The sequence below is a fragment of the Myotis yumanensis genome, unplaced genomic scaffold (genome assembly GCF_028538775.1).
Source record: "Myotis yumanensis isolate MYYU_CA2020_CCGP unplaced genomic scaffold, mMyoYum1.0.hap1 SCAF_6, whole genome shotgun sequence".
Taxonomy (NCBI): Eukaryota; Metazoa; Chordata; class Mammalia; order Chiroptera; family Vespertilionidae; genus Myotis; species Myotis yumanensis.
Genome location: NW_027223757.1, coordinates 82,181,044 through 82,205,243, shown reverse-complemented (window position 1 = coordinate 82,205,243; position 24,200 = coordinate 82,181,044). Strand labels below are relative to the sequence as shown.

Sequence of the window (24,200 nt, the reverse complement as noted above, 5' to 3'; positions counted from 1 at the left end):
CAATCACAGTTCAGCATGAATCACTTCATTTCCTTTATGTTGTCCCACCCTCCTACCCGCACCTCTCTACATACACTCAAACCTCCCTGAATAGTTCCCAGAAATTCCCCTCCAAGCCCAGTTCTGTGGTAGTCAGGACTATCTTTTGGGTTGGTTCTGCCATGCCTATATGGAAGCAAGGAACAGAGAGGAGATACAGATTCATTCAGTCTTTTGTGAAGACCCTTTGAATTCTGCAGACTATTGAGTGCTGTCCATGGACCAGCAGATTTGGCATTCCCTTCCAGGATACTTGTGAGATGTGCCCACTCTAGAGCTACCAAATCAGAACCTGCATTTTAACAAGGTCCCCAGATGTTTTGTGCGTGCATGAGAGGCTGAGTAGTGCTGCTCTACAGCACTCTGGAAGCTAAAATGTCCCTCATGTTGGCCTCTGCCCACAGCTGACACGCAGCTGATAGTTTTCGAAAAATTAAAATCATAATTCCCATATGACTAGAGAGTGAGCACGGGTCAAAGATTTATTGAACTCATCAATCAAGAATGCTGCAAGATGGTCCTGGACGGGTAGCTCAGTTGGTTAAAGCACCGTCCCAAGACTCCAAGGTTTTGGGTTCAATCTCAGGTCAGAGCCATGCATGATTCAACCAATGAATGCAAAAATAAGTAGAACAACAAATTGATGTTTCTCTCTCTCTCTCTTAAAAAAGGAAAAAAAGAGGCCAATTGCGGGCCAACAGCCTGCGCCAGCCTCACACAGGTGCCCAGGCAGTGCGCCTTCACTTCCCCCAGCCTCAAGAGTCCCTGGGTTGCTTTGGGATGATCGGCCAGAAGATACTCTACTCCTTCTTCTCCCCGAGTCCCACCAGTAACCAGCATGGAGGCAGTAGCTGAGGAGAGCGGGGATGCAGTGGTCAGTCCTGCCAAGAAGGCCCGAGTGGAGTAGGAGGAGCCCAGCACACCGCCCTCATTGCCACTGAGCCCCAAGCAGTTGGTCCGCATCCAGAAGAACAAGGCAGCGGCCCTGCTTAGACTCTCGGCTCAAAACGTGCCAGTGGGTTTCTGTGAGAGTTGGAAGAAGCAACTCAGCAGAGAGTTCAGAAAACCGTGTTTTATAAAGCTAACTAGAGGCCCAGTGCATGAATTCATGCATGGGTGGGGTCCCTTGGCCTGACAGATGATTGAGGCCTATCAGGGGGCTGGCCAGCCAGGGGGAGGAGTTGCGGGAGCACACTGACCACCAGGGGGCAGCTCCTGCATTGAACATCTGCCCCCTGGTGATCAGTGTGCGTCATAGCAACTGGTTGACTGGTCATTCCAGCTGTCCCAGTCGTTCGGTTGTGATGGTCATTTAGGCTTTTATATATATAAATGGGATTTGTTGCAGAAGAAAGAAGATATTACACTGTTTATCCACCCCCCACACCAAATCTTCACATGGACCAAAATGTGCAACATAAGAGACGTGAAGGTTGTCATCCTGGGACAGGATCCATATCATGGACCCAACCAAACTCATGGCTCTGCTTTAATGTTCAAAGACCTGTTCCATCTCCGCCCAGTTTGGAAAACATTTATGAAGAGCTGTCTACAGAAATAGATGGTTTTGTGCATCCTGGCCATGGAGATGTATCTGGGTGGGCCAAGCAAGATGTTCTCCTACTCAACGCTGTGCTCACCATCGGGCGCATCAGGCCAGTTCTCATAAGGAGAAAGGTTGGGAGCCATTTACTGATGCGGTTGTGTCCTGGCTAAATCAGAACTTGAGTGGCCTCATCTTCTTGCTCTGGGCTCCTGTGCTCAGAAGAAGGGCAGTGCCATCGATAGGAAGCGCCACCACGTGCTGCAGACCGCCCATCCCTCCCCATTGTCTTGTGCAGGGGTTCTTTGGGTGCAGACATTACTCAAAAACCAACGAGCTGCTGCAAAAGCCTGGCAAGGAGCCCAGACGGGAAGGATCTGTGACCCTGAACTGGAAGGGAGGGGGTCGTCTGGGCAGTTTCTAGGAGCTTCTATTGAAGTATTTGTCAGTGACAAAGTGGAATTGAGAAAATAATTTCCCTAGTGATCCTTAAGCACTATGCAAACCAGGGAAGAAAGTTTCAGTAAAGGGGCCATGTGCCAGGCTGCCCAGGGGTGGCAGCATTATCCAGCAGAGACTGTACCCTGTGACCACGTGTCTGTCTCAGGAACTTGGCTTTGGCTTAGAAGACATGTCAAAGTTTTGGGAAAGGAGAGGACGTCAAATTCTCTAGAGCAGGGGTGGGCAAACTTTTTGACTCGAGGGCCACAATGGGTTCTTAAACTGGACCGGAGGGCCGGAACAAAAGCATGGATGGAGTGTTTGTGTGAACTAATATAAATTCAAAGTAAACATCATTACATAAAAGGGTACGGTCTTTTTGTTTTTAGTTTTATTCATTTCAAACGGGCCGGATTCGGCCCGCGGGCCGTAGTTTGCCCAAGGCTGGTCTAGACTCTCCTCCCCTCTGTTTCCTTAGTGGTTGAAGATGGGGAGATAAACACCTTTTTAGTATCTAAGTCAGCCACTACTCACTTTTACCTGTAGGTTAAACGTTAGGTTATAAGGTGTTGGGTGTTTTTATATAGAAAGGCCCCCTTCGCACATGGGCCAGGTCCACTGCCCTTTGATCCTTTACTGAGCCCTCAGGCCCCTCCTGGAAGGAAATGGGATTTTTAAAATTTATTTATTTATTTTTTTGCCAGTTCCCAGAAATTAGGGGTCAGTTTCCTGATTGTAGCAGAAAAGAAAATTGCTAAGAAACAGTCCCTGCTGTGAGCCTTCAGACTGGCAGAGGCCAAGAGAAGTGGGCGGGGCCTTGTTTATATTGTTCTCTGGGTGTTTCTAGGAACAAGCAGTGGAAGTTGAAAAGGAAGGAGGAGAAAAGGGGATTTTTTTTTTAAGAGGGGAAATGGTTTTCTCCCATGTGTATCTTGAACTGGGAGAAAAGGCAGCATAGTGCCAAATGCTGTTTTTTCTGGATTGAAATCACTTTGGGATACCATTTTCTGAAACACTGGAGAATTTAGCTCTTTTAAAAAATACTTATTTGCACGGCCGATGTGGTTCAGTGGTTGAGGGTCGACCTATGAACCAGGAGGTCACAGTTGAATTTCTATGTGGATGTTTTGTATCTTTTTAATCCCTTGTTTAAGAGGCCATCTTTATTAGGTCTGAACCTCCATCCTAGGTCCTGTTAGAGATGCTGTTAGCTGGGCTCAAAGTTAAACCTGCTAGAGTTTGGTAATAAAAGGTTGTGGAAGTTAAAAAAAAGAATCCTGCAATATGCTAAAAGGGTTTAAAAGAGAATAAGAGAGACTGAGTGTATATATATATATATATATATATATATGCAATGAAATAAATATTGCTGAAGTAAGATAGAAACTTTAAATACAAAATTAGTTAATGGCCTATAGGACAATACAACCAGAACCATTGAAGTTATGTGTTCTAGTACACAGACATTGCTTGCATCAGTGTCACATAAAAATTACGTTCAATTAATTTACCTCCTACAAGTTAACATCTAACTTTACAAAGTCTGGGCTCTTAATCAATCCTATATAATAAAAGTGTAGTATGGGAATTGTCCCCTTGACAGGGAGTTGTCCGGGAGTTCGACCAGGGGATGGGGCCAGCTGGAGGAAGGGAGGGAGGCCCCGGCCGGCAGCTGGCAGCCACTAGGGACCCTACCAGTGCACAATTTTCATGCACTGGGCTTCTAGTATTAAATAATAAGCCTAAGCAACCATCCAACTGTCCAACCGGTAGCTATGGCGCATACTGACCACCAGGGGGCAGACGCACAATGCAAGAGCTGCTGAGCTGTGGTGACTTGGCAGCTGAGGTTCTTGAGTGACATAACTGGAACCAGACAGGAGGGAACCCAATTCCGGGGTGCGTCACCTGAGAACCGCCCTCTCGCAATCTGGACCCCTTGGGGGATGTTGGACAGCCGGTTTTGGCCCAATCCCCGCAGGCCAGGCTGAGGGACCCCACCTGCCAGAGAAAAGCCTCTCACTCCACAGATGCCCTTTGAGCCACAGTGCCGCCCCAGGTGAGGCAGGCCAGGAAGAACCTGCAGGAGGTTGGCTCCAGGGTGTGTCCGGCCCGCCTTGCCCAGTCCCGCCCCTCAGGCCACCTTCTAATTAATTTCCTTTCTATGTGCACAAATCCATGCACTGGGGCACTAGTATTAAATAATAAGTCAAAAAGGCTACATCCTCATAATAGAATCAGAGTACTCTTAGGAAGGCTTATGAACTGATGTTCTAATATGACTCTAAAAGGGGACTTAGTAATTCTTTGTGTTATTTCAAAATTTTAAATAATATTTCTTAACATAGAGCATGACCAGAGGGGTGCCGTCAGCTTCCCCCTGCCACAAGGCATCTTGTCCTCCCACCTTCTCAGGACACATGTCCCACTCCACTAGGCTTCAACTCTCCTCATGGGAGTTACTTCATGATTAGAATACAAGACTGAGGCGCTGCCTCTGGAAAGCACCCATGAAGATACCTGGGGCTTACCTGGGACAGGAACCAGAAGAATGGGAGTCTTGTCTATTTCTCTTCCTTTAATGTGTTGGCATTGGATTTCTTTAACTGCTAGATATTACAGTCCAGTCCTCAGGAGATAAGAAACAAACTGAGCATTCACAACGAGAAGGTGAATTCAAAAAATCCAATACTCTAAGTATTAAATTACTTTTGCAATGGCCAGAGTTATCCCAGATTCAATCATGTTGTAATCTTTTAAATTTTTACTAAATTTATTTTTTTAATTTTACTAAATTTATTAACATTGGTTAATAAAATTATGTAGGTTTCAAGTGTACATTTTGCAATACATCATCTGTATATTGTATTGTGTGCTCAGCACCCTAAGTCTAGTCTCTGTCACCATATATTTGACAACCTTTACCCTCTTCTACCTCCCTCCACTCCCCATTTCCTCTGGTAACCACCATAATTTTGTCTCTGTCTGTGAGTTTTTGTTTGTCGTGTTCATTCATTTGTTGCTTTCACATGTATATCCTATATACGAGTGAAATCATATGATTCTTGACTTTTTCTGTCTGACTTATTTCTCTTTGCATGATACTCTCAAAAGTCATTTATGCTGTTGCAAATGGCAATATTTCATTTTTTCCGATGGCTGAATAGCATTCCATTGCATATATGTACCACATCATCTTTGGCCAATCATCTATTAATATTTCAGTTGTTTCCATGTCTTGGCCACCGTGGATAATGCTGCAGTGAACATAGGGTGCATATTTAGAGAAACCAATGAGTTATGAGATCTATGTTCCATAGTATTGGTTTTTTTTCTAACAAGTGAGCAATTTGTAAATGTTGTATGGGAATATAAGAACTAGATTTGTATGTTATCTTTCAAGTACATTTTTTTTTAGTTTAAAAAGGAAAAAAGAGAAGAACAAGTTATCAGATACCAGGATAGAAGCTGAGACACAGTGAGCAGGTCCAATGAGAATCTTCCACATGGGCACCAGGACCAGCAGGAAGCGTGGGTGTGTGGCCCAACGAGGAAGGACTGATGGAATGTGGGGCCGACAAGTGAGGGAGACACAGAATTTACTTTTATTCATTCAGTGTTTATTCACCAACTACTATGTTCTGGGCATTGAACTAGCAAGATGAATAAACTCAACCTCTCTCTTTCAGGGCTGGTATAGTCAAGGCATTTTTACGCTGGGCTTTTAAAAGAGGCTTCAGGGAGCACCTGAAATTATAAGCATAATATTGTGTTTATGTTCATTTTTCTGGGAAGAGTCCATGACTTTAGCCAGAATCCCAAAGTGTTTGTGTCCTCAGACAGAATCCAAAGAGTAAGTAGACGTGAAATATTAAGCAGAGGGCTCAGACTCACAACATTTGCATCATTAGCACCAGAGACCAACAACGTGAGCAAATTGTCATGCAGAGTATGAGTAATGCCTGGTTAGAAAGTTTTCTTAGGGAAATTCCACAAACCTCCAGTGTTGAGTCAACCTAGGACAGGGGTGGGCAACCCCTGGCACGCGTGCCAAACATGGCAGGCCAGTAACTTTTGCTGGCACTCGAAACCCTCTCTTATAATCTTCCATTTACAATTTTGTTCTTAATATCGACTTTTTTATTTTTCAGATAAATTAAGTGTAGGTGCATCTTAGATAAATAAATAATTTTACATAACAAGTTATCTTAAAGACCATAGACATGGATTGACGAGAGAGGGAAGAGCAACTTCTATGCCTCTGCCTTAACTCTCCCTGCCTTCCTAGATCCGACCAGTGTTTTGGTTTCATCCACATACACTTGTGAATCTTTGTTCTCAGGGATGAATTTTGTTAAGTCTCGTAATAGGAGTAGCCTGGCGGATGAAAGTAGTAGCCCGTGCATATCTCTGAAGGTCACAAAATATAAACCTGATGTAAAATCTCTGTCATCAGTAATGCAGCAGCAAAAGTCCCACTGATAATATCAAACGGAGTCATAAAGTTTTCTGTCGGACTATCAGTGTACAAGTATACATTAAGAAATAAATGTATTTTTCATCATCATATACTGTGTTTTTGTCGCTCGAATGAATTTCATTATTTCTTCAAGGTTCTTCACATACGTACACCTTAAGAGATATCAAGTAGGCATAACATGTTCTCAAAAAATTAGGGTTGGCACACAGAAGAATTTTGAGTCAGAGATTTTGCTGGTTTTGGCACGCACTCACAAAAAGGTTGCCCACCCCTGACCTAGGACAGTGGCAACTTACCTGAGCTGCCCTTAAGGTTACCGCTGCTTCCATCTGAAAAGTACACCTCATTCTCTCTGCTTTCCTGAGGCCACATCCATGGAGTCTTTCTAGAATTTTTAAGCCCTCAGAGGGCCCTTATTCCTCTGAACTTCTGTGTCCCTTGGCCTGTCTGGTCTTATTAATGACTCATGAATTTCTTTTCTGTGTATTGAAAGCATTTTTAGAGCAGGGACTGGAATGCAGAGGGTGTTACTACTTTGTGTCCCAACAGCATTGGGCTCAGTGCCATGCAAATACAGCCAGTGAATGGGATTAAGTTTTTAATTTTTTGTCTTCTAGGTCCCCTGTGTAGGAGGGCGGATTCTTCCTCAGGTCCTCCAGACAGAAACAGAAAATAGAGAAAGACAAGATGAGAACCAAAGGGGATGGAGTAATGACCAGGACTCCTATGTCGAGATTACAGCCTCCATTTTAAGTCAGTTCTAACTTGAACCATTTCCTTCCCGAATTGTTTGGCACGAAAACATTTTAATGCTGCTGGAGGGAGGTGGGAAAGAAGGTAAGGTAAAGAAAAATGGAGTTTGAAGAGGCAGAAACTGTAAGAAGGAATACAAACTACAGATTCCGGAGAAAGGCGAGAAGCTGTGCAAATAAACAAAGAAGAGGAGAAAGTTCCCCGGACAACATGGGCTCATCATGGTGCATGCGTTGCCCACAGCTATGTTTGCACAAATATATCAGGGGTATCAAGAATGTTATAATGATACTCCATCACCCATGGTTCTCATTTTAACCACTGTAATAAGCAAAACATACAGAGCACATTGCTGGCTTTAAAGACTATAATTTTCTCTGAGGAGAAATATTGCAAAAAGGGAAAAAGAGAGAGAGAGAGAGAAGAAAACATGATATTTTGTTCTGTTCCTAAAAAAAGCATTTTTCCCCTTTCTTTGCTCCTCTTTCCTTTCATTAAACTGTCCTTAAGTGCTTTTAGAGAAAACTAAGTAGGCCACAACTCTGGGCTGCTGACTGAATAATTATAAGTCTGGGAGGTTGTTGGGATGGTCAGAGAGGCCTGGGTCTCTCTGAAAACCCAGAGACCCGTGGGGATTGTGCCAGTTGTGGCTGGACGCCTCACGTTGAAATGATTTCTCATTTTGAAGGAAAATCAGGGACATTCTTATCCTTATTAGTCCTCTGAGAAGTTGGGCCACTGCCAGATTTTATTGGAAAATTGCAACAAAAGAAATTAGAGATAGTGAGTTCTGCAAGGGCCTTATATTCAAAGGGTTGCGCTAGCAGCATATCGAAACCAGATTATTTCCAGATCAGCTCTGCTCTGTGAACTAAAACATACCCTTTACTTTTTAAATAGTCACATCTCCTTCGATTGAGATTCTTACTGTTAACTATCATCAGTTTCTGTGTGTGTAAGAAGTTGTTACAAGATCACCATAGGGAAAGTTACCAAAGAGATGGGAGGGGACTCTGACACCAAACCAAGGGGTTCAAGCCAACTGGACAAGCATCTTCGTGTCTATTGGGACCCAGGAGATGGCTGGGCACATGGGGTGGCGGCCAGAGGAGAGGCACAACAGGAGTCAGGACACACTGCCCCCTGGAGGACAGGAGATAGATTTACAGGCTCATGTAGAAAGTGGTCACTACAAGGGGCCTGAGAAGGAATAGGTGCGATGCTTGAATCCCTCTGCGTTGCCAATGTCTCAGGCGTGGCCCAGCATGGAGGAAGAATACAGGCTCGAGAGCCAGACACACCTGGCTGGCATTGTATCTTAGTCTTTGCTCCTCATTTGTTGTGACCTTGTTGGTTGTTACCTACCCTTTCTTGGTTTCTGAAATGAATGGATTGTAGCAGAGAATTTCCAAGTCCCTTCTTAGTCTAGATTTCAGAGATTCCTCATTTTCTAGTAACTTTTCTGCAGATATTATGGATTTGCTCCAGGTCATAAGTATAGCTTCCAGGTGTTTGGTGTATGTGTGTGTGGTGGGGAGGGGGGGACTTGAAGTAGGTGAGTATCCTCTCTCCATTCCTCTCCTTCCCAAGACTCACGTATCATAACATGCTACACTAATGTTTCTTAATCTGAGGTCCTCCTGTTTCAGAAGAAAAATTATTTGGGGTGGAGGGTGGGTGAGGGGGCGGTATTAATGTTAGAAATGTAAAAGAAAACAAATCATAATATTATTTGAACTCAACATAGTAAATTGTGACATGTGTTTTGCATATCTTTGTTTCCTGACAGTGTAAAGGTCACAAATGTTAAAATCAGGAAGCTAAAAAGAAAGGAAAATCATGAGCACCCTCTCAAGAAAAGACTCACAACCAAGTTAGATTGTGTCTCTCCCGCCCCAGACCCCCATTTTGTTACTCAGCAATGTTAGTGTTCATCCCAAGAGACACCTTGTTCTGCCACTAATAGAGAAACACCTTCTCACTGCATTAGGCCATGAGTCTTGCATTGTAATTAGCGTTTCAAGGTTTCTAAGTTCTGTTGAATTTTCAAATTCTTTCCTCCCAAGCCCTTGTGGTTAGATGTCCATTCGAGACCCAGTTCTCATGAAGCTCCCAAGGCAAGAGGTAGAGCTGCCCATCCTTAGGCGTTTCCACCATGTACGCTCCTTAATACAGACTCAATTGCGAGAGTCCTTGACCACCAAGGAGAATGGCCCGAAGCTTGGGAGGCTGATCTGGGTCAAAGAGACCGGTTTGGCCACTTGTCATTTTCAGAAGGAATCTCCGTAAGCTATCATAAATTTGAGCGACCAGTATAGACACAGTAAAAAATGATTGGATGTGGGTATCTTGTAGTGTTTAAAAAAAAAATGGTACTTAAAATAGAACCAGAATTACGTAGCTCAGTGCAAACGTTCTCTGCTCTCTTGCACCAACGGTGACTTTTGGAGCTCATAAAGCAGTTGACTGTGCTCAGAAGCCTCAGCTAGAGACCTGGCCCTCCCACCTCCCCGGCCCTGGGTGAGCCTGATGTCCCGTCCCTGGCCTTGCACTGGGAGCCAAGCATCATGCGTCCTGTCAAATCAGTGGTTTGTTGGTTTGTTAATCTCTCTGTCCCAGTTCCCCTCATACCAATGTAAGTTCAGGGAATGTGTTAAAGTCTCCGAAGGAGCAGTCCCTTCAGCATTGGGATCCAATGCTGCCTCCAAACCTCCATGCCCCTCTCTTCTAGCTCTCTTTCCAAGAAGTAATTTCCACTTGAGGCTCCCACTTTATAAATGTCAGGCTGGCCTTTCTCATTGTTCTCTCACAAAGAGCCCTGTGGAAGGGGGATTTGGGCCATATTTTCTTCTGCTTGGCAGGGTTCTCATGAGAGCTGTAGATAATTCTCTCCATGTATTACACGTGGGGCATGGCGTTGTCTTGCTGTGATCTCACAAGTTGCACAGGAGCAAAGACAGAGCCCACATGCTTTGTACAGAGAAAGCACCTAGTGAATACTTGTTGGATTCATACAATTAATAATGATGCTCCTTTTATACTTCCTTTTGCATTAATAATGTTTGATGGGAGGTGGTGGCTAAAGGAGTCTGCATTTTACCAAGCACCTTTCTGTGCCAACTTCTTGTTGGCTGAAACTTGAGTCCACCCCAGACAGAATCGTTGCTGAAGAATGTCCCTCTGGAACTGCCTGCCTACCCCCTTCTGCCACAGCCCCTCCCTAGTCAAGAAGAGACCCTTTATAGCCCTCTAAGGTCTTGACAGTGTTGCCCCCCACGTCTGAGTTTGTATTTCTACTTACACCTGGTCTGCGACTATCAGTCCAAACTTGCTGAGATATAAAATAAATATAAGTTCTTTCTCTTGGAATAATATATTTGCATTTAATAGAAGATTTTTAGAAGATCCTGTGCTCTCACTCCCAGAGGTGGCTTCGCATAAAGCGATTTGGCAATAGGAATTTAACAGCAAATATTATAATAATATATTTCTCCTTTGGGATTAAAATGCTTATGAGGGAAGTCTGTTGCTTTATAGGTAATATAAAGATAATATAGTATAATATAGTATACCTCTAGTTGATCATCAATAATATTTGATGAATAAGTATGAGGCAACCAGCTAATGTAATAATTTGAGAGATAATATGTACGGATGAATGTAATCCTGCTCATGTAACATATTTGCATCTTCCACAGTTCTCTTCAATGGCTTCAACCACTTTGATTGAGACAGAAAGTTTCAATACGGAGGTTCCAAAGTACCTAAACCCTGGTACTCACAGCCTTGTGTAATCCCCTTCCCTTGAATGCTTTGCTTCTACCCAATAGAACACTGCAACGTTGATTAGGTTATGCGATCGGGTTGCACTTCTCTGATAGGTTACAAAAGATTGTCACTTCCTTCTGGTTTTAATGAAGTGAGTTGTCAAGTTGGAAAGGCCCTTAAGGCCAGGAGCTGAGAGCAGCCTTTGGTTAATAGCCAACAAGGAGCCAAGCTCCTCCACTCAACAACTCCTAAGGAGCTGAATCCTGCCAACAATCGTGCAAGCTTGGAAGCAGGTTCTTCCCCAGTCGAAACTCGAGATTAGACCTCAGCCCCAGATGACACCCCGTGACTGCAACCTTGTGAGACATCCTGAGGCAGAGGATCCTGCTGGACTGTGCCCAGACTCCTGCCCCACAGCAGCTGTGAGATAATATATGTGTGTTGTTTTAAGCTGCTAAATCGTGCTCATCTGTTCTGCAGCAATAGAAAACGAATACACTGGTCTTTTATCCCATTTGTCCTCCAAGTTGTCAGCCTTCCCCAGTGACATTTTAAATGCAATTAGCCCCGGGAAAAATGCCCAAAATTGAGAACTGAGTGATAGGCCAGGTCTTTGGGAGTTGCTTCTCCCCATCTTGTCTTCTTCCTCAACATGAAACTTCATAGCATTTGCCAAATTTCTCAGTCTCTAAAACCTTACAGTTCTGACTGAATGACTAAACTGGAGCCAAGAAATCCTTACCCTGTGTCTCCCTGTCTGAGTCCACATTCATGTCCCCATGAAGGTCCACCTTGGTCCTTAGAGATGCCCTTCTCCCTGCCCATGTGAGCCTCTGTCTGAAGGAAATGCAGTCCCTCCGGCAGTGGCTATAAACCTTTGGTTCATAAATCATCTCAGAAGTTTGTTCAAATAACAGCTTTGAGCCTTAGCCATAGAAAGCCTGATTCAAGGAATCAGAAACGGGGTCCAGGAATCATAATTTTTAACATGTTCCCAGGGGTTCTGATGGTTATGGTGAATTTCCAGGCTTGAGAAACCCTGACCCAGAGGCCCCAAAACATTTCAGAAGGTTTCCCAAAGAGCACCCTTGACATCAAAATGTCTATATTTCAATGGCCTGCCAACACAGTTTGTAATTGGCCTTGTGACCTTGAGAACATTAGCTATTTAAACCTCTAGATCTCAATTTTCATAACTGCCATATGAATGGACTGATCTAGATATTGTCCTTGTCTTATAATCTAGGATTTAAGTAATGAAGGGGACAGCTTAGTAACAAAATGAGAGTAAACAAATGGCACTTACTACTTATCAGACACTCTGCTTTAAGCCCTGTAGCTCTTACAACAATCTTATGAGGTAGGGGCCATTATTAATCTCATTTTCCAGATGGGAAGCGGAGGCCCAGAAACACCAAGACTTATCCATGATCACACAGCTAGCAGATATTATAGCCAGGAACCAAATACCTTTGGGGACTTTATAGTCCATGCTTTTAAACATGGTGCTAGACCACCTCTCTTTCAAATTATAAGTGTCAGGTAATGAGGAGACCAGCTGGATGGAGCAGGATCCAACAGAGAGCAGTGAAAGTAGGGGTGCAGAAGGGCAGTGGGTTCTGAGATGGGACAGAAGTGGGGGCTTGAATACTATGTAGAGGAACTGTTGACTACCCTATTGACCTTCCCTCTTCACTCTTACTAAGCATAACTCCAAATATTCTTCTTGCAATCCCAAGGGATAAATATGATTGTTCTAGTTCACTTATAGCTACTCTCTTCCCCATCGCTGTGACTCAATTCAGCCAATAAGATGTAAGTAAAACTCTGCTAGGGGGTCTGTAAAAGATAATCAATATTAATATTAATAGATGTATGAGTAAAAGCCTTTCTGACCCCTCCCCACCTTCCTCATTGATGCTATGGTGTGAAGGTGTGATGTTTGGACCTTTGGCAGCCTTCCTGCAGCCATTAGGGGGAAGATCAGAGAATCATGGAAATGCCAACCCAACTCCTTGGTATTCTGACTTCACAGAGCTACTGAATCTAGAACCACCTCCCTCTTGTGTTTATGTAAGATAATGCAGTGCCTTTATCACCTGGACCACTGCTAGGTGAGCAACCTGCTGCATGCAGCCAAATGCATCCCAACTGATAGGGATTATCCTAAGGAATCAGGGTCATTAGTGAAATAATACTGATATGAGTTATCAGCACTATTGTGCTTCCACACATACTATCTCATTCCGTTAAAAGTGAAGGAGCTCCAGCTTTGGAGCTAGTGCCTGGGTGTGAGTCCCAGCCCTGACTGAAGGACCTGTGAGAAATGCTCCTCCTGAGCCTCGGTTTCCTCATCTGTAACGTGTGGAGATTAAATGAAATCATATTGTATGGTATCCAGTTCAATGTCCAGCACCAATCTACCCTAGAAGGTCGATAGATTGACAAAGATAATAACAGCAAATAATTATTGCGCTCCTACTGCGTGCCTGCTTCCGTGTCGAGAACTTCAGGGTGTTATTTCCATCAATCATCTTGGAGCTCAGTATTGTTGGAAGCCCCATTTCCACTTACTCTTCTGAGTCACCAGAGTCCTCTGAGGAAGAGGAGGCAGGGCAGGCGCAGTCATCGCTGACCCCTTCTGAACTGAGGAGGAGGTGCGGTGAGTGGAAGTGGCTTGCTGCGGGTCACATGATGGCGGAAGCGGACATAGCTCAGGTTTCTTCATTCTAAACCCCAGGTCTGCATCATGGCATGTCAGTGACCTATCCCACTCTCTGCGTGTCTCGTGCCCGAGGGTGACGACTTGCGTTTGCCGGCCTTGCCTGCCAACAAATGCGGCAGCATCCGTGGTGGGTATTCACAGTGTCCACCAGCACACACTCTGGAGGAGGAGAAACTGCAGTGCCTTGCGTGTCTCGGAAGAGGCCTGTGGCTTCCACCTGATGTGTCCAGAACATCCATCGGGAGGCCTGGACCGACCGGATTTAATGAGGTTGTTAGGCAGCTCTCGTGGTGGTAACAAGGGGCCTTGTTAGGAGAAGTTTCCCATCCCTGAGGAGTTCTTTGCAGGGTGATGGACCGCATTGTCGATAGTGGGAGGTCTGGAGAAGGATCCGGGCTCCACTTATGTGGAAAAAATCCTCGGAACAGGTACACAATCTTTTCCACTTCCTTGCGGGGACCACCCACGTGCGCTGTGCGCTGGAGTGGGGAGGGGAGGAGGCCATGTGTTTTTACTTAGGTGTGGGTCGCTCATTTGTGTAAGTGTCACTGCCTACATTGTTTCAGCCTCGTGAGGCCCCTGGATGCTGAACAGTGGCTCTGACTCCTGTTTTTGATCGTGCAAGTTGAGAGAGAATCGCAGAAGTTAGAGGAGGACTGAGTCGTTAGCACACCTTCTTCACTAGCCAGAGGGTCGAGTGCGTGTTCCAAGTTCACACAGCTGGTTCGGGGCACAGCCAAGCCCAGGAAACTGGAGCTGCTACAGATCAGAGCAGAAAGAGCTGGGGGTGCTGAGGAGTCCCCCAGACTGGATGCAGCTTTTTCAGAAAACAGGTCATCAGAGTTGCCTGTGACAATCAGGAGTAGACTGAGCATTGTCATTCACATTATGTCCTCCGGTCATCCTGCAAGGCATGGGCTACTGTTACAGCCATTGCACAGATGGGCATGGCCTGAGGGGACAGAGTTCTTTCCACACTGCTCACGGCTAGCAGGATCCAGGGTGGCCCCGGCTCACCTCTTCCCTTCCATGGTGGGAACGCTGCTTCCCTAGTTTAATTTCAGAACCTGAGGATCCTGAATCTACACTGCCCCTTTGCCACCTATTTTTCCCACTCCCTCTTTCCACATGTATGTCCACTATCTGCAGGCAGTTCCATGAGGATGTGTAGCATGGGCTACACGCAGCGCTGTGATTTGAGGGCTGCCGAGGCCCCCAGCCTGAATCCCCTCGCTGGTGTCTCGTTGCTGAGAGCTAAAATGTAAAGCCCAGCTCTTGGTTCCAGTCCTATTTGAATGCAAACCTTCCTTGTGCAGACCGTGTACCCCATAATTCTTGATAGTTTAACTTCTCTCATTTGTATCTGGAGTTTTTCCAGCTCGCAGCCTGGAAGACTAACAATATGAGAACATTCGGCTCTCAGGAACGAGGGAGAAACTGGACGGAGGGAGGAAAGAGGGGTGAACCGGGAGCTGAAGGGCCCATTGGGCCACATCCGCTCTGTCTGAATCTGAACTCAGCGCTTCCCGCGTTCCCCCTGCCTGAGACCAAGGCAGGACCCTCAGGGAGCAGGGGCACAGCAGAGCCAGGGGACCCGCGGGCAGTGGGTGTTGGCAGCGAGCGCTGGGGAGGGTGCCCGTGGGTGGCACTGAAGCCAGGCTGTGGCATTTCCATCCCATCTGATGAGGCCGAGCGGCCCAGTGTTCCCAGGGCAATCCCAGCACAGCTCATTTGTGCATGTTTTACAATGGTGTTGATAAAATCCCCATGGAGCCCTGGAGCATGTGTGAGGAGTTCCCACCAGAAATCTAAACAACGCCCTGGCGTTGCTGACAGCTTAATAATGTGACAAAGTTCAGCTCGTTCAATGACAGGGACAGGAATGCAGCTGGGCCGGCCTGACCTGGAGCTTTAAAAATACCCCCCAGCTCCCACCCACCACTTGACAAATAACCTTTTCTTAGCCTCCGTGAAGGCACCAGACAGAACCCAGTGCCACGCAGGGGCCACATGCCACCGTTAAAATGTTAAATGGAGTGGCAAGGGCCACCAGAGTCACTGGGGGCTGACATTTATCTTTATTATTATTATTAATAATAATGCATATATTGCTTTATGGTGCATTCCAGGGTTTTTTGCACTCCTAAATCACGCAGCTGTACATCAGCAGGCCCGATAAATCACCCAATGAACCCAAATTCAATGCAGCTGGCAGGCCAGAGCCGCGAGGGGCCGAGTTCACTTAATTGAGCTGCAGCAGGGACCCGACGGGCGTTGCCCAGAAAATCAGAATCACAGCCATGTTGCCGGTGACATTTCAAGAGCTAGACGTGAACTGCTGGCTTCAGCTTGAATTTTACAAGAGGGGGACGGGTGCAGGGAGAAACTCAGACTTCAACAAGTATTTGAACTCTGGGATTGTTTTCTTTCTTTTTTTGTTTGTCTGCCTCAAAGCCGGCACAGACAATGAGTTCCACATTTAGAAATTTCAGTAGAAGGAATTCCTTTTTTTTTTTCCTTCTTTCTCTAGCTTCTTCTCGTTTCTTCTGCTCGTGCCCTCCTCCACTCCATGGCCCTTCCCAACAAAAAGAACACGGAAAGTAAGGAGCCACGGGATTTGAGTTGGAGCCAATTTAATGGGCCAAGAGGTTACATATGGAGCCAACAAATCACGGGACCATGAAGGATATTACTGATTTAAAGTTATGTATGTGAAAGCCCAAATCTTAACAGCATTCATAAAGGTAAAGGTAACTAATGGAGAGTTTAACCGACAGAAAATGGGCTTTCTCCCTGGCTGCCCTGCCTCCCTCTTCAAAATTGCAGGGCATCTCAGCTGGCGAAGGCCTCCTGGCCACAGATTCTCCTCTTAGCTGAGCTGATGAGCGGACAGCCTCAACCTTCCTTACCCAGAAGGGCAGGCTCACTGGCTCCTGCATTTATAGGAGGCCCCAGACACCACCGGTGGTTTATTTTTGTGTACACGAGTGTGTGTGTGTGTGTGTGTGTGTGTGTATGTTTCTTCTTCAGATGTTTTGGGGTTGCCAGAAAAACCATGCCTTTTCCCCCTTAATTTTGAAAACTGTGTGTAATTTCAGGGAAATTTGATCCATGTGTTTTAGATTCATTTGCACTTAATCATGAAAATCTCTCTGCAAAGAGCTATTTTCTCTCCCAGAAGACTCTGGTGCCCTTTTTAATAAGCCCTGTAAGTGCCCTTCCACCCAGGCCACCCTCTCCAAGTGCAGAAGGTTGAGTTTGGCCAAAGGAAAACCAACCTGACCACCGAGGGCATGGGTCTGGTTTGAAATGTCAAACTCATGAATTTTGACCACGTTCTGGCAACGGGGATATGACTGTCCCTGGCCCAGTGTTTACATGTCAGAGAAAGAAGCTGAAGGCCTTGGATGGGGCGGGAGGGTCTGGGGGGCGGGCTGCAGGAGGTCAATGGGGGGGGGGGGGGAGGACATATGTAATACTTTCAACAATGAAGAATTATTTTTAAAAATAAAGAGAAAGAAAGAGAAGGAGGAGGAGGAAGAGGAGGAGGAGGAAGAGAGGGAAGGAATGAGAAAGAGAGAGAGAGAGAGAGAGGAGGGAGGTACAGATAACTCTAGAGCATTACCCCATGGCTATTGGCACGTGAACATTATCCTCTGGTTCACGGGTCCAGGCTGCTTCTTTGAGGTTCTTTGAGAAAGAACCTCACCTCCCAAAACACCCCAAACCCTCCTGGATAGTTTCCAAGGGCCATGGCATGACTGTGAGTCCAGGACACACATTTCCCCACCCTCCATCCACAGCAGCCAACGGCTGCATTGAAGCCACAATGACATTCCTTCGATCCAAAACAAACATGTCATTACCAATCTCAGATTAATTGATGCCATTTGTGTGCCCTGCCTGTTGGGTTTCAGTTGGAGCCGGCCCGGCAGCAGCAGCCACCGCCCTGGAAAACCTCAGGGCGCTCACAGCTTGGCCCCTGGCGGGATGCCCTTAGCTGTTCCTCTTACCCTGCGACTCCAGGCCTTTCCTCCTCCCCACCCGCTTCCCACTCTGAGGCTTTGGGCAATTTTGAAACGAGTTTCCAGTGGAATGAGATGATCTATAGAACTGCATTTTGCTTTGAGTAAATGTTTGTACTGTGTTCATTAATGATAAGATACACATTTGCTTTTGTTTTGATACCCCTGAAATTAGGATATTCCTTACAATCAATGATGAGAAAGAACTGTGGTGAGGTTATGGAAAGCTTTCACTTCCTAGTAGTACATAAAATAATATTGCATTTATTTTATGCCCCAGAGAGATTTTTGATGACTTTTCAAAGCACTGTAATAAACGTTGACCTTTCTTGCACATTCCTTCACCGTTCATTCTTCAATGAGAATGTAGTGACCACATGCCTGGCTCTATGCACAGTGAGGAGGACAGCAGAAGAGTGTTGAGCCCAGCTGGCATGGCTCAGTGGTTGAGCATCGACCTATGAACCGGGAGGTCATGGTTTGATTCCAAGTCAGGGCAAATGCCCAGGTTGTAGACTTAATCCCCAATGGGGGCATGCAGGAGGCAGCCGATCGATCAATGATTCTCATCATTAATGTTTCTCTCTCTCTCCCTCTCCCTTCCTCTCTGAAATCAATGAAAAATATATTTTTCTCTTTTTTTGTTAAATAAAAATATATATTTTTAAAAAGAGTGTTGAAATGCCCCCTTCAGAAAGTTATAATTTAGTTCTAGACATAAGTGCATACATGACCAACTATGCGCAGTGCTAAATTAGTGGTGTGACCAGAAAGTGGTGGAGCAAGTCAGGATGGAGCCACTGAGTGGGGGGGAGAGACTCTGAAATGGGAGGCAGGCTGGTTAGCTCTGGGACCCAAGGAAGTCAACCCTTACCTGTAAAATGAGAGGGTGCTGTCAATCAAGTGCCTTGGGGTGCCTTCCACAGAACTGAGTCCAAGGGAATACTTTGAGAGAAAAGGATCCTCAGGGAGGGTGGGCCATCGAGAAATGTCACCGTATTCCATATTAGCATACCATGGGCTCTGAGATGTTCTACACTGAAGGACTTGTTTAAATTTAAACAAACTCAGTGTTAACAAAATCCGTAATTTCATTTAATAGTCTTTGCTATAACAAAAACACAGCAAAACTCTAAGGTCTCTTCCAACTCTAACCTGACCTGGAGGGACATGTGGGAAGAAGAAAGCCACAGAGAAATGGTGCAAGCTGTGGTCACAGCGGGAGGGCCTCTGTCAGTGCTGAAAGGAAGCCTTTACCAATTGATCAATTAATTGATACTTAATAGAGTTTAAAACCTATAGTGTACTTAATAGAGTTTACATCTATATATATAAAAGCCAAATATGTAAAGTGTCCCCTCGGGAGTTTGACCTACCAGCAATTCGATCGCTTGCTATGATGTGTGCTGACCACCAGGGGGTGGCACAGAACAAAGGAAGGCCTCTAGTATAGTATAATTTACTAATAATAGCATGTAGTCAAATAAATAGAGTATACTGTGCTGGTGCTGGAAACTCAGAAATAAGTGAAAGTCTGCCCCCGACCTCAAGTGGCTCCTAATCGGGAAGACACTGGGTGTGAAATAGCCACAGTAAAAAGTGTGCCTGGCTTGTCACCAAGGTAGAAACTAGTGCTGGAGGAACCATGCATGTCTGCAGGAAATCAATGAAGGCTCCCACAGGAGGCGCCATCAGAACTGGATCTAGAAGGAGGGATATGAAGATCTGTGTGCTTGGAAAAGAAGCAGAAAGAGAGCATTCTAGGCAGAAAAAGAAGATCAATAAAGAGAAAAAGACATGAGAATGTTTAAGTAGCTTGTAGTGGCCGGAGGGCAAGATACATTGTGATGAAGGGGAAAAACAGGCTGACTAGTTAGATTGGGACCAGACCATGAAGGGTCTATATCAGCAAGTAACAACAATAAAAAGAAGAGAGTAATTATCTCCCACAATAAGGAGCCTGGAGGTCCATAATGAGAGGGTCTAGGACCGGCTCAGTAGCCCAGCGATGCCTCCATCCCTCTACTTGGCTATTCCTCAGTATGTTAGCTTTTCACCCTTATGCTCATTGCCTCATATCAACAGTTGGCTGCCACAGGACCAGGCATATTTCTCATGAATGATATGCCTTACCCTTAAATGTAGGCACGTGGGGGTATTCTATAGTCAATGAAGTCAGGTTTTATATATACAGAGAGAAGTGATGTAGCAGGACATGCGTTTTTATTAGATGACTGGCTGCAATGCAAAGGCAGGAGTGGAAGAAGAGAGATTGGAGCCAGGAGACAGTATAGGACTGAAACTATCTAGGTAGAAAGGCATTGCATGCTGACACCAGATCTCCTGTGGGATTTGGAAGAAGGAGAAAGTAGAAAAAGTGTTTTCCTTTAATCACGGAAGACCATCTAAGAAGCCCAAAAAACTTCCCTTCCTTCTTGTTGGCTAGCATCTGGTCACATGGCCACCCCTAGCACAAGGATGGCTGACGAGCTGAGTCTCTGGCAAAGGAGAATGCAATAGCCATGTGACCACTCAGGGTTCCCTCACTGCAGCTGAGCTGTGACCCGAATGAGAAATTAATCCTTTACTTTGTTCAGCCCTGAGATACAGTGGTTACTGGTTACAGCAGGGAGACCACCTTTTCCAATGCCCGGAAACTAAGGAAGACAAAAGCCACTTGCATGAGGAATGGGACTTAAGGCTGAACTACGACAATCTCAGTTCTGGGCAAGAAGGTATATTGGGGATAATGTACTTCTCATTCTTTCGTCTCTCCTGAATTTAATTATGATTTGTAAATGCCCAAAGGGTGACAAATTGTCAATAATAACATGGAAAATGGCGGTGTACTTCATGAAATTAGTTTTTTTTTAAATCCCAACTTTTTCATCAAGAGTAAAAAAAAAAAAAAAAAAAATGCAGCTGGCCAGTGTGGCTCAGTGGTTGAATGTTGACCTATGAACCAGGAGGTCACGGTTCGATTCCAGTCAGGATACATGCCCAGGTTGCGGGCTTGATCCTTAGTAGGGGGCCTGCAGGAGGCAGCCGATCAATGATTCTCATCATTGATGTTTCTATCTCTCTCTCGCTCTCCCTTCCTCTCTGAAATCAATAAAAAACTAAAACTAAAAACTAAATTAAAGACAATTCAATCAAGAGATCTAATTGAGGGGCTGCCCATTACCAATTTAAGGATTACCCTTCCCCACATATTTTAGTCATGTTGTGCCCATAATGTCAACAGAAGACAATTCAAAAGCAGGTCTGATTGAAAGGGTGGGAGGGTAGTCAGGTCTCCAAAGTGGAAGCTCTCCCAGGATGCTTCCTTCCCCACTGTGGATACTAATCTGACAAAAGATGAAAAGATGGGGAACTGCAACTTTTTGGAAATTGTCTCAATCTAATTTCAAACACAAGGAAGGCTGATGAAAAGAAAGTCACAGAAGCCCAGAGAAAAAGTGCCCCTCTCTTTCTAGAGCTCCTACAAGCAAAGGGAACATTGTGCTTCAGATGTCTCCAGTAGGCTTTAGGAAGATATATTCAAGAGCTTCAGAGAAAAATAAAATATGATGTCATGTCAAGAAGTATCAAATGTGGAAATGACCCAAGAGGGATGAAAGGCCCTCAACATTCTGAAAACATAAAAACATGAGCTTTGTGAGGAAGCATAAGAGTAACCAACTAGAGTAACCAACGTGACATAGAAACTACGTCAGCAAATTCCCACTAGATGAAAAGTAAGGGAACATAACTGAAGATGGGCGCTAAAGAGTGGGACCAATTGGCTAGAACAGTAGCTGAAAGGTTACATGCCAAATGAGCTGAGTTTTTTAACTGTCTAAGACTACCACCAGGGGCTCGTTTGGTTCTCTTCCGAACAGGTCCTGAAATATGGCTGGTCTGTGGTCATAGATGGTGCCACGTGGCACGACGGAGCAGAATCCTCACCACCTGTCCAGGTGCAGCCTCACTCCTGACACTGCCCAGGCTTTTGCCTCAGCATCTGGGTCGGTAGCGAAAGGTGAAGCAGAGAGAGGACACTGTGCCTAGCCCTCTGCCAGTTGGAGAGTGTACTCTGAGCGGCCCCGCCCTGAACAAGTGTGTCCTGTCCTCGTCTGTTTCAGTCACACCTGCGCAGACCCCTTTCATCAGCCCAGCTTCAAGTGGCAATTTAAACCTTTTAAGGCCACCTGTCGAGCACCCACTTGGTAGATTTCCTTTTATCACCGGCTCAAGGGGAGTAACTGGATAACATAATTATGGGGCAGGAGGACGGGGCGTTTTGATTTGTGTTCTTTGAGGATTAGCCAAGTGCTCCATTGCCAAATCCATGATCACCTGAAAGGAAATCTGAAGGGAGAACCTGCCAAATACGTCCTCCAGGTGCTCTTCGGGCAAACAGCTCTGCAAATGGGCATTTTCTGCCCTTTGCTCGGCCCTGCAGAGCTCAAAGGCGTTTGGGTGGACAAAGCTGGTGGGTGCCTCCTTGCAGGATGAGGTGGGGGGAAGCAAAGGAAGACATTTTCCAAATGCCTGGAGTCAGGGCCAGCCAGTGGGGAAGCCCTTCGGATGTGGGATGGTACGGAGCCAGACCTCTGACTGATTGCCTGAACATTCCCGAGTGTTACCTGTGCCCCATTCAGTGCAGTAGCTCTTGAATGCTCACGGGGGTGCCTGGGAGGAGGTATGAGCAGGCTGCTTGGCTTCAGACTCCAGGGCATGGGACACTGACATCCCACCTTCGGTGCGGCAGGCAGCCTGTCTGAAGATGTTGGAGCGACCTTCCGTTTTGGCTGGGAATATGTGGAAGCAGAACAGGGAAGGGCCGCATCTATGACATCGCTTAGGAATGAGCAAATACATGGCACATTAGTTTCTTAGGGCATCCACGGCTAAGTACCACAATCGGGATGTCTTAACACAACAGAGATGTATTTTCTCTCAGTCCAAAATCAAAGTGTTGGCAGGATGCATTTTCCCAAAGCCTCTCGGGCAAACCTTCCCTTGTCTCTTCCAGCTTCTGGTGGCCCCAGGTGTTCTTTGGCTTGTGGTAGCATGACTCCAATCTCTGCCTCTGTCTTCACACAGCCAAGCTTCCTCAGTGTGTGTGTGTGTGTGTGTGTGTGTGTGTGCGCGCGCACAAATTTCCATCTTCTTATACGGATGCCAGTTCTATTGGAGCTGGGCTCACCCTGATCTAGCATGGCCTCATCTCAGACTGACTACATCTGCAAAGACTCTATTCCAAATAAAGTCCCACTCACAGGTAGCAGGTGTTAGGAGTCCACCATATCATTTGGGGAGATAGAATTCAACCCATAACATATGGATATGTAAAATAGCAAAGTTACTATCCATATCATTTATCCTAAGAATACCTGGAATGCTGTGGGGTCTTGTATCTATGGTCACCTGAACTTTGAGTTCACCCACTAAAAGGGCCAATGGCTTTTTTATGTATTTTGTTCTCATTCTAAAAAGAGATAACTTATATGATGTAATATAATGTACAATAAACTCATGTGTAATAGAAATATAATACAAATATAGAAGGGAGCCGTTAGCCAGAGGGGCAGGGAAGCCCCTGGGGACCTAATTGTCACTGCGAGGACTCTTGAAGCGGGGCGGGAGCGGGGGGGATTTGAAGAAGTGTAAAAAGTGATCTACGAAGCTTAATGGCTAGAATTCCACTGATGCCTCCTTCTTGTTATAGCATGACTTGTTGTAGAGGGTGCATGGTTAAAGAAACATTAAGAAGACAACATCAGACTTTAGGTTCTCAGAAGGTGCAAGTAGTTGGAGACTCCTGGGTATTCACAGAAGCAGCAGTCAGAGAAGGGGACTGAAGTGAAATCAGCTTCACAGGTTCAGTCCTGAGGGATCCCTGGGGCCTGAAGCACAAAGCCGTGTGTGGTCTGTTTTCACACGTGGGCCCTTGAATGGGCTTTGCAAACCAAGGCAGCCACAGGTCTCCTCACCTAATGTGGGGTCTCTGTATGATAGGGGGTACTTTCTATTGATCAAGTTCCTTAATTTAATTCTGCAGGAAGGGTCTGTTAACTGGGATTCCCATTGTCGCTAGGGTTTCAGGAAAAGGGGATAATGCTAGAAACATTAAATTAATCACCGGGGAAAGAAAATGTGTGGACACTGATGCTGGTGGTTGTGTTACAAGCCAGGTGGAGAACCAAGGGATGGATTTGGAAGAGAAGCATGACGGCCAATTATAACTTTGCTCCAAGATCCTAGAGGTTAAAACAATAACCCCCATGAATTCATCTGAACATGTCATAAACAGATCTTGACACATATTACATAATTTTTTAAATAGGCATATAGCCTTGTAGCAGATTCATGATTCAAATAATAAAACATAAAAAGATGTTCAGAGAAAAACCTCCTTCCTATCTTGCTCCCTTCCATTCG

General features: G+C 45.5%; 1 pseudogene; it reads left to right on the top strand.

Moving 5' to 3' along the window:
• Positions 1 to 877: 877 nt before the first annotated feature.
• On the top strand, positions 878 to 2,006 carry LOC139012917 (uracil-DNA glycosylase-like; annotated as a pseudogene).
• The last annotated feature ends 22,194 nt before the right edge of the window (positions 2,007 to 24,200 follow it).